Here is a 9,975-nt window from a genome sequence, read left to right as displayed (position 1 = left end):
GTCAACGTACTGTTGGCCACGAGGTCAACAGGGGTGTCGTTCAAGTCTGATAGTGGTGTTTGTGAATAAGCCACCAAGCCATGAGTTACAAAGAAAAATAAACAAAATACAAAAACAAATGAAGGTTTTTGAAGTCTTTTGTAATCCATAATTGTGATCCATAACTTTGTTATTAAAAAAGGAACACACAAGCGCACATACATGTGTATATTTTATGTACTATCTTATGCTGTAGAAGTGTTTATAGAAGACACCACTCAACTTACATATTGCAGTTTGCATATATTCCAATAAAAGTAACTTGTTTGACTCGGTTCCACAGATAAAACTTGTGAAAATAACAGATCTACAAGCTTCGCAGCTTCACAGCCTCTTCTTACATTATTTATCAATTTGGCCAATGTTTGACCAGTTTTAAAGCATAGTCTGTTTATTTGGGGGTCTCTAGGACACAATATTTTGAGATGGGGGTCCACGGCCAAATACATAATTTAGGGGGTCCTTGACATGAAAATGTTTGAGAACCACTGATATAGCAACATACGTTTTTCCAGAAAACTGATTTTTTTATAGGTTACAGTAATAGGTTATGGCTGTGTGCTCTGCCCTCTCCTCTACTCTCTCTAGAGACCTGTTTCGTAAATTAGTCCACGGACCCCCATAATTCTGAGAACCAGATGGACCCGTAATTGTCAATTTGGTATGCATTAGTCCAAGGACGCCCCCTAAACTCAAATGGAACCAAATGGACCAGCAAGTGTCCATTATGTTGGTTCCGTGTGTAAGCTCTCGGAGCTTACAAGGGGGGGAGGAGTGCCACATAATCAATCTGAATCTACCATATTTACTCAATTACTGTAGAATTAGCTGACATAGAAGAATCAATCTCATCCTCCCACGGTATCCCAACCTTACAGCAAGGAGCACAGCGTGGTTTTTTAAACACTGCCCTAACCTGATTCCTATATTTTGGGCATTTTAAGTGAACATTTTCAAAAATGTTCAAAAATAATCACTGGGATATCAATAATGATAGTCTGTAGACTCTGCACTCTTGTCCTAGCTGTGCCACTGTATATCCGCATATAGGCTACAGTGAAATGAAATGCATGTGGCATCTACATCTAACCCATCCTAAGCATCAAGAGCAGTATGTGGGCACTAATGGGGGATTGGCCTCTGGTTGTGAGCTTGTAGATCTGCTATTTTCAAAAGACGTTAAAACAACTTGAAATGGGACATTTTGCACAATGAGTACTTTCTACTTTTGGCACTTAAAGGACCACTTCACCACTTTTCAACCTATCTTCATATAATAGGTCCTCACTAATAATCATGATAAAATGGCACACGTTTTTCTACTCAGTCTGTGTCTCATAGGTGGGTTGTGGGTAGTTCACAAACCCGTCTACCAGCATGGGGAATCCAAGCAAATAGAAACTGCAGGCTTTCTAGTCCGGAAAAGTTGCAATGCGAAAATGGAGGCCATCGTTTTCACGATAATAAAATCTATGATGATGTCACTGGTGGACGGGTTTCTGAACTGCCCACAACCCTTCTGTGAGACACAGAGACACAGTAGAAAATATTTGTACCATTTTATCATGATTATTACTAGTGAGGAGTCGGACCTATTATAATGAAGATAGGTTGAAAAGTGGTGAAGTGGTACTTTAAAAATACATTTTGATACCAATACATTTTGAATTCTGGACTTTTATGTGTAACACAATATTTCTATATTGCAGTATTGATATGCTTTTACTTAAGTAAAACATGCAAGTACCTTTCCCACCACTGCTACTGTTGGCCACCAGGAGGAGCACTAATAGTAGGCCTGGTATGTGCACATTCAGTCTGCCAGCTTCCAACAGGTGTCTCTGATTGGGTCAATTAGTGAAGTGGCAGCAGTGACAAAAAGCACAAAAGGCATGAAAACATGAAGGGCGCAGAGCAGCAGTTGCAGTCAAGTTGTTGGGAGGCTTCGGGCTGCAACTTGCAACACTGTGATCATCCGACTGATAGGATAGCAATGGCTACAGGACTCCCTTCAAGGTTTGTTTTACATAAATTGTACTTGATGGGCTGCAGGTGCGCGTGCAGCCGTGGACAAACGGTCTTTGCTGCAGTGTTCATGAGCGCACCTCCCGTTATGACAGCGACTGAGGTGTGGTTTTGAGGACAACTGCTTTGAATTAGGCCTACTATTGTTCACACACAACAGAAACCAATAGATTATATATTTCAAGAGTGAGAGAATACAATTAAAATCCTAAATCATTCTTCCTTCACACTGGGAGAAAAACAGCATCTGAAAGTTTGATGTGGCATTTTTTACAAAGTGCCTAGAACTTTTCCATTGCATCTTATGAGAGGAAGGGTTCTTCTGTAGCCCTGGAACATGACTGCCATGATAATTATCATGACAGTCATGCAGTAACTTTGCCCTGTTTTTTGCAGCCGCTGCATTTACAAGATTTCCGTATATTTAAACATTCAGATTTCAAATATAAAGTACTCACAAAGTTTCCCACGGGTGTTAGTTAGTAGCAGCGCGAGCGATTAGAATTGCTGCGTCCCGCGTTCTTTAATAAAAAGCATTTTTGTCCGAGCTCTCCGGCTACTTTTTTCAAACGGGGTTCGTTTGGGAAATCCACAGTTGCACACCGAGAGCGCACTCGCCTATTAGTCTGTATTGGCAGGGCGGTCAGCGTACCTATATCGAACACACCGAGTGCCACCCTCCTCCCGACCGATAGGGGCGCGTAGTTGAAAGCCAATGGCAAAATAACACCTCGGATAAAAATGCTTTTTATTAAACAACGCGGGATGCAGAAATTCTAATCGCTCGCGCTGCTACTAACTAACACCCGTGGGAAACTTTGTGAGTACTTTATATTTGAAATGCGAATGTTTATATATTTTAATTATTTGTAAATGTAGCGTCTGCAAAGACCCGGGTGAAGTTACGTCATGACCCTCGTATGAATACGAGGGTCATGTTTACAGGGCTAGGTTCTTCTGTATGCGTGCCCATGCTGTTTCTTATCAGTGTGACGTGGTCTGTTAAGGCGTCTATTGGCCAGTGACCAAATTTTGCTCTATTTACAAAGTGCCTAGAACTTTTCCATTGCATCTTATGAGAGGAAGGGTTCTTCTGTATGCGTGCCCATGCTGTTTCTTATCAGTGTGACTTGGTCTGTTAAGGCGTCTATTGGCCAGTGACCAAATTTAGCTCTATTTCAAATGTTTGTTTCCCTGTAAAATATCCTTTGCTTTTCATTGGTCTTATTTCAGAGTTTTCTGGATGTGTTCTCTACTGTTCCGCAGTGCCATCTGTTCTCCAGTAAGAAATGCAGGTAAGCCTTACAGTTTGTCATTTGCTTGTATTTCAGTCTCTTTAGTTTCAGCAGCACTGGTGGACAAGTACTCAACCAACTCTCAGATAATCCTATTTTTATTCTTTATCTGGAATCTAGAGTTGCAATACAAACCCTTGGAACGCTGGGCTAGAGGTCTGGCCCCCATTAGCCCCTTTCGGGACCCTCTGTTACCATTTCTGAATTTTGGCCGACGGTAGCCCAGGGTCCCCGAGTGGTTAATCCACTCTCCATGGGATGCAGATGTACATGCCCTCCGTTCACGGAGAGCCGTGCCGCCGCTTGAGTGTTGGTGAGATCTTTCAAAGATGCATAAAGTGGCTATAGGAGACAACGGAAACGTGGGAGAAACTGCATTAACCGCTGATGCCGTTAAGTATTCTTTTTTTAAGTTTTGGCTTTTCTGAAATGCTCTCTTCCTCACTTCCCATGTCCCGCCTCCCACGACACAACAGCATTATAAACATCCTGCATGTATGCGGTCGGCCAATCGGAGGCCGAGCCAGTCGCCGCTCGGGAGGTGGTACAATGGGAAGTCAATAAGGAAGTCAAGTGAGGAAGAGAGAATGCAGTTAATGCAGTTTCTCCCATGTTTCCGTTGTCTCCTATAGCCGCTTTATGCATCTTTGAAACATCTCACCAACACTCAAGCGGCGGCGTGGCTCTCCGTAAACCCGTGTATGTACATCTGCATCCCATGGAGAGTGGAATAACCACTCAGGGACCCTGGGCTACCGTCGGCCAAGATTCAGAAACGGTAACCGAGGGTCCCGATAGGACTTTTCTGTATGAATGTATTGGCGGTCAGGGGTTGGTAGAGACTCTAGATTACAGATATTAAAAATGGGATCTAAATGTTGCTGGCCCATCAACAGTGCTTATAGCCTACTCCTGGTCAAATGTCACTCCACTCAAAGTTTCTGTCAAAATTTGTTGAGTACAAATTTTAAGTAAAATGTTTTGATATCTAATTATCATGTACCTATATTGCTCTGTTGAACTTGCATGTTTCCAAAAAACTGCAATGATAGCGTAATTTTCATCATCTTGTAGAGCCCATTAAGTCCTTAGGCCGATCTACAAATTCTAAATCAGTAGGTCGCACTGGTTCAACATTTTTCAAATATAGCAGATGTACAAGCTCAAAAGCATGGCATGAATTGACATGCTGTGAGCTTGTATATCTGCTATTTTTGACTGGCCAAAGCTAAATTCTATAATGACATGGATGCTTTCCTGTTTAATGGGTTAAGTGGGTAATTGTGTATTTTTTTCCCCTTCTAAATATGTAGTGGTGTCAAAAGTTCAATATTTGTACATTCCTCACGTAGACTTAAAGGTATATTCAGTGATTTCACTCAAAAAACCTTAGGTTTCGTTTTTGCCTTGGGACCCAAACTTTCGTCCAATCAGGATAGAGAGTCAAAAACGAAACCTAAGGTTTTTTGACCCCCAGGGGTTAACTGGGGACAGGGAGGAACTCCTTATATGGCCAGCACACTCTATAGTAGAGAGGATTATCACAACAAAACAAAAAAATAAGTGATATTTGAATTAAGTGAAATCACTGAATATACCTTTAAATGTAAGCAGACTGAATTATACAAGCAGCAGAGTTACAACTTCATGTGTAAATGTCTTTTCCCCACAGGTTATCCTTACTCTGGTAGTTCTGGAGGTGGTGATGTAGTTTCTCCACGGTCAAACCCTCAGCCCAGAGGTAGCTATGGATATTCTGTCATTGTGCCTCCAGACAGCTATGAAACCACCCTCACAGATGGAGAATCTGTCGTTGAGTTTCCAGACGGCTATGAAACCATCCTCACAGATGGAGAATCTGTCGTTGAGTTTCCAGACCGCTATGAAACCATCCTCACAGATGGAGAATCTGTCGTTGAGTTTCCAGGAGGCTATGACGGCTATGAAGGCCAGTCCCAGCAAAGTTCTGAAACTGCTCCAGAAAGACCAAGATACATTCCTGTGGACTCTCAAGGACGACAATCTCCAGACTACTTTGAAGAAGACGTAGAGCAGGCAAGAACTGATCCGTTCCGATATCGCCAGTCCCAGCAAAGTTCTGAAACTGCTCCAGAAAAACCAAGTGACGTCCCTGGAAGAGCTGAAGAAAACGTGGCTTCAACTGACGCCAGACCCTGGAAGTCGTGGGCATTCTACAAACCAGCTACCGAGCGTAAAGATCCAGAAAACTATCCGCCAAAAGTCGATGAACCTAGCATCGTCAGGGTTCCATCCACCCGCACTGTAATCGCACACAACGTTCCTGATCCTGGTGAACACGGCTACGGCAATCGTCCGTCCACCACCAGCACTGAATACACCCACCCTGCTAGTCCTGATGTTAAATACACCCACCCTGCTAGTCCTGATGTTAAATACACCCACCCTGCTAGTCCTGATGTTCAATACACCCACCCTGCTAGTCCTGATGTTAAATACACCCACCCTGCTAGTCCTGATGTTAAATACACCCACCCTGCTGCTGCTGGCGGTGTATACACAGACACTGCTGCTGCTGGCGGTGTATACACAGACACTGCTGCTGCTGGCGGTGTATACACAGACACTGCTACACCTGATGTTAAATACGTCACCACTGCTGGTGGTGAATACGGCCCTGATGCTGCGCCCATTGATTTTACATCGCCATGGCAAGGTGGTGGCCTATTCCAAGGTGGTTATGGTGTTGATCCAATTGATTTATATGGCCAGATGCAAGGTGGTGATGCCGGTCCTACTCGTTATGGCCAGATGCAAGGTGGTGATGCCGGTCCTACTCGTTATGGCCAGATGCAAGGTGGTGATGCTGGTCCTACTCGTTATGACCAGATGCAAGGTGGTGAAGCTTTTAATCCAGTATTGCCAGGTACTGGATCTGTAGCACATGGCCACATGGCTACTCCTCCTCCTCCCTTATCTGTTGGTCCATATGACCAATGGCAAGCTGCTGCTGCTACTCGTTTTGGTTCACACCAAATGGAAGGTACTGGATCTCTAGCACATGGCCACATGGCTACTTCTCCTCTCTTAACATCTGGTGTTGGTGCAGTGTACGCCGTTGCCCCCCCCAATGCAAGTCCAGCAGAATACAGCAACGTTCATGTTGGTCGGTACAGCCCTGGTACTCTTCCTCCTCCCTTATCTCCTTATGACCAATGGCAAGCTGGTGCTGCTGCTGCAACTACTCAATTTGGTTCACACCAAATTGAAGGTACTGGATCTCTAGCACATGGCCACATGGCTCCTCCCTTAACATCTGGTGTTGGTGCAGTGTACGCCGTTGCTCCACCCTATGCAAGTCCAGCAGAATACAGCAACCCTCATGTTGGTCGTTACAGCCCTGGTTCTCCTCCTGGTTCTCCTCCCTATGCAAGTCCAGCAGAATACAGCAACCCTCATGTTGGTGGGTACAGCCCTGGTTCTCCCTATGCAAGACCAGCTGAAGAATACAGCAACACTGCTCCCGTCTACACCGATATTGGTCTCTACAGCCCTGGTTCTCCTGGTCGGTACATCCCTGGTTCTGGTCTGTACAACCCTGGTTCTCCTCCCTATGCAAGTCCAAGAAATGAAGAAGCTGCTCCAGTCTCTCCTAGTCTTGATGAACAACCGAGCAGCCCCTGGTCGGTGCCGTGGCCCCGGCCCCAGCCCCCCATCTCAAATGTCCCTTCGGATCACCACAGCATCACACTAGGCGGCTCTGCTAGGGGAGACTGGGACTCGAGTGGCCCATCCATCCTCGATGCTGCTGAAGAATACCCTCAGGACGTTTACTCCAGCGTGGACTGGGAAAGTGGCGCCGGCGCCCTCCATGACATCACCGCGACGGTGGACGAGGAACTTCTTCCCGAGCTGATTCAGAACATACTGATTCAGAACTCCTCAATAGCAGCATGGGGAGGGGAACCTCTTCCCGAGCTGCAGGGCATACTGATACAGAACTCCTCGATGGCAGCAGGGGGAGGGGAACCTCCTGAAGTCCTCCCTCCTGAAGTCCTCCCTCCCTACCCGCCTAGCCCAACCTACATTGATCAGTACGCCACTGGGTACCGGCGAGGCAATGTGAAGCTCTCCGAAACCAGCTACACTAAGCGTGGGAAAAAATCATCTGGAGGACCAAGCGTTGTCTCGGGTGGAAGTTTTGGAACTAAACTCTTTAAGAAATCAACTGGAGGACCAGGTGTTGTCTCGGGTGGAAGTTTTGGAACTAAACTCTTTAAGAAATCAACTGGAGGACCAGGTGTTGTCTCGGGTGGAGGACCACATGGAGGTTCTGCTCGTGGAGCCAGTGACGTCAAAGCGGGTCCTCCTCCGTACTCTGCTCCAAGGATTTGGTGATTGTTTTAAAATGCTTAACTAAACTGTACTTGACCCATTTAGGCCTGACGTCGAAATTAAAAAAAAATCTTTAATAAAATGTTCCCCCTGAGAAACCTCATGTTTCTATATCAGTGGTTCTCAATATTTCATGTGAAGGACCACAAAGTTTTTTATGTAATATGCCGCTAACCCCCCCCCCCCCCGCCCCCCCCATCTGAAAATATGATGTTCCATGGACCCTCCAGAAGCAAAGATTTTAGTTAAAAATGGAAACTCTGACAGAATATTTGAGATTTGAGGCAAGATTTTTCAAAAATAGCAGACCTACAAGCTCATAGGTCTCGGCACTCGGTGCCGAGCTATGAGCTTTTAGATCTGCTATTTTTCAATAGCTAAAAGTATAACTTGATGCTTAAAAGACCAAAATGGGTTTGCAATCACATTGCATTTCTAATCCTCTCTTCTCCTTCCCTATAGGTTTGGGTGATTTACAGCTTCTGGATTCCAGCAGTTCTGCTTGTTCTCTAATAAAGCTTTTTTTATTTCACTTTCTGGCTGTATAAATTATTTCATTTTATCGTACGGTAGACTAGATGGTTGATGCCCATGTTTGAGCTAATGCAAAACTATTTTATATCTACACATGACTGTATATCTGTGGCTAGAACCCTAGTTTGTCAGACATGTTTAGATGGGCTTGTTGAGATTTTACAGTTGATACTCACCACTGGTGCTTTGCCCTCACAGACCTCTACACTGAACACTATTGTGAACCTTCAGGGAAGGAAGCCAAACGTTTGTAAATCATGCAGAATTATAAAATGTCTTCAATGTAATTGAAATTTCTTTTTAAAATGAGAGAAATCCAAAATCGTCTTGTACTTTATCCAGAAGCAAATGTCCTGCACCTGCGCAGGACAAAATGGTTATGGACTCTAAATATTGTTTGCTGAAAACATCAGATGCGACGTTGTGTAAACATGCTTCCAGATTTATTTCCCTGTCTGTAGTTATTAAGGAGCACACTTTAATAGGATGTACGATATGCTTAACTGTAGTCACATGTCTCCAGAAGGTGGCATACATGTTTCCTGTTCTACTTAATTTCCCCTTAGCTTCTTTTTGAGAGCTTAATTTGCTTGGCTGAGACTTGGCAGCAGACTCTAGACTGAAGTTGGGCAGACATAAAAACAAAGCTGCATTGGCCTCTGGGGCCATAATGGAAACCATCTTATACTATCAATACAGTAGCCTACATGTCTACAATGTCTTTTATAACTATTTATCCAAAGTATTAAAGGACCACTTCACCACTTTTCAACCCATCTTCATATAATAGGTCCTCACTAATAATCATGAAAAAATGGCATGATGTTTTTCTACTCAGTCTGTCTCTCATAGGACGGCTGTGGGCAGTTTAGAAACCGTCTTCCAGTGACATCATCATTAGGCAGATTTTTTTTTTTTAAGATTTCTTTACAAATATATTTAGATTTTCATTATCGTGAGAACGATGGCTTCCATTTTCGCATTGCAACTTTTCAGGACTAGAAAGCCTGCAGTTTCTATTAGCTTGTATTCCCCATCGATGATGTCACTGGAAGACGGTTTCTGAACTGCCCTTAAGCCCTCCTATGAGACACCGACTGAGTAGAAAAAAATTGCACCATTTTTTTCATGATTATTAGTGAGGACCTAGTATATGAAGATAGGTTGAAAAGTGGTGAAGTGGTCCTTTAACAAGAACTTGTGACTAAATGACTTAATTCATTGGAACAGAGGTCATTTCTACCATCTCCTGAAAAGTAATGGCACATACCAATATTTCAGCCAACAGCAGAAATGTGTCTTTGCTGTGATGCCGTTGCTCACCTCGTCTAACTATTAAATACAGCTGTAATTTGTATGATAATTATTTTGATGGACCTTTATAAAGTTCATAAATGACAGTAAAAGGCTTGACTTTTAACATATGTTCCTGTTGAGGCAGTGATGTGCTGGTCAATGTTTAGCTCCAACTCTGTTGAGCAACAGTACAGGTAATGTACCAGTGAACATTTAAACACATCTCTGTTGTCGGGAGGAAACCTCATAACTCCAAAATGTTTTTCAGGAAATGAAAGATATAGTTTTTACAGGAAATTAAGAAAACCTTATATTTTTTAAAACAAAGCAATACAGCCTCATCAAAGTTGGTGTTGTAACTTTATATATTGTCAATTACTTCCAGGAGAGGTGGTGGAGTTAGTTTTTGAGG

The sequence above is a fragment of the Protomyctophum parallelum genome (genome assembly GCF_964188405.1).
Source record: "Protomyctophum parallelum genome assembly, chromosome: 8".
Lineage (NCBI taxonomy): Eukaryota > Metazoa > Chordata > Actinopteri > Myctophiformes > Myctophidae > Protomyctophum > Protomyctophum parallelum.
The sequence above is the reverse complement of the archived record's forward strand: the minus strand, read 5'-3'. Positions refer to the sequence as shown.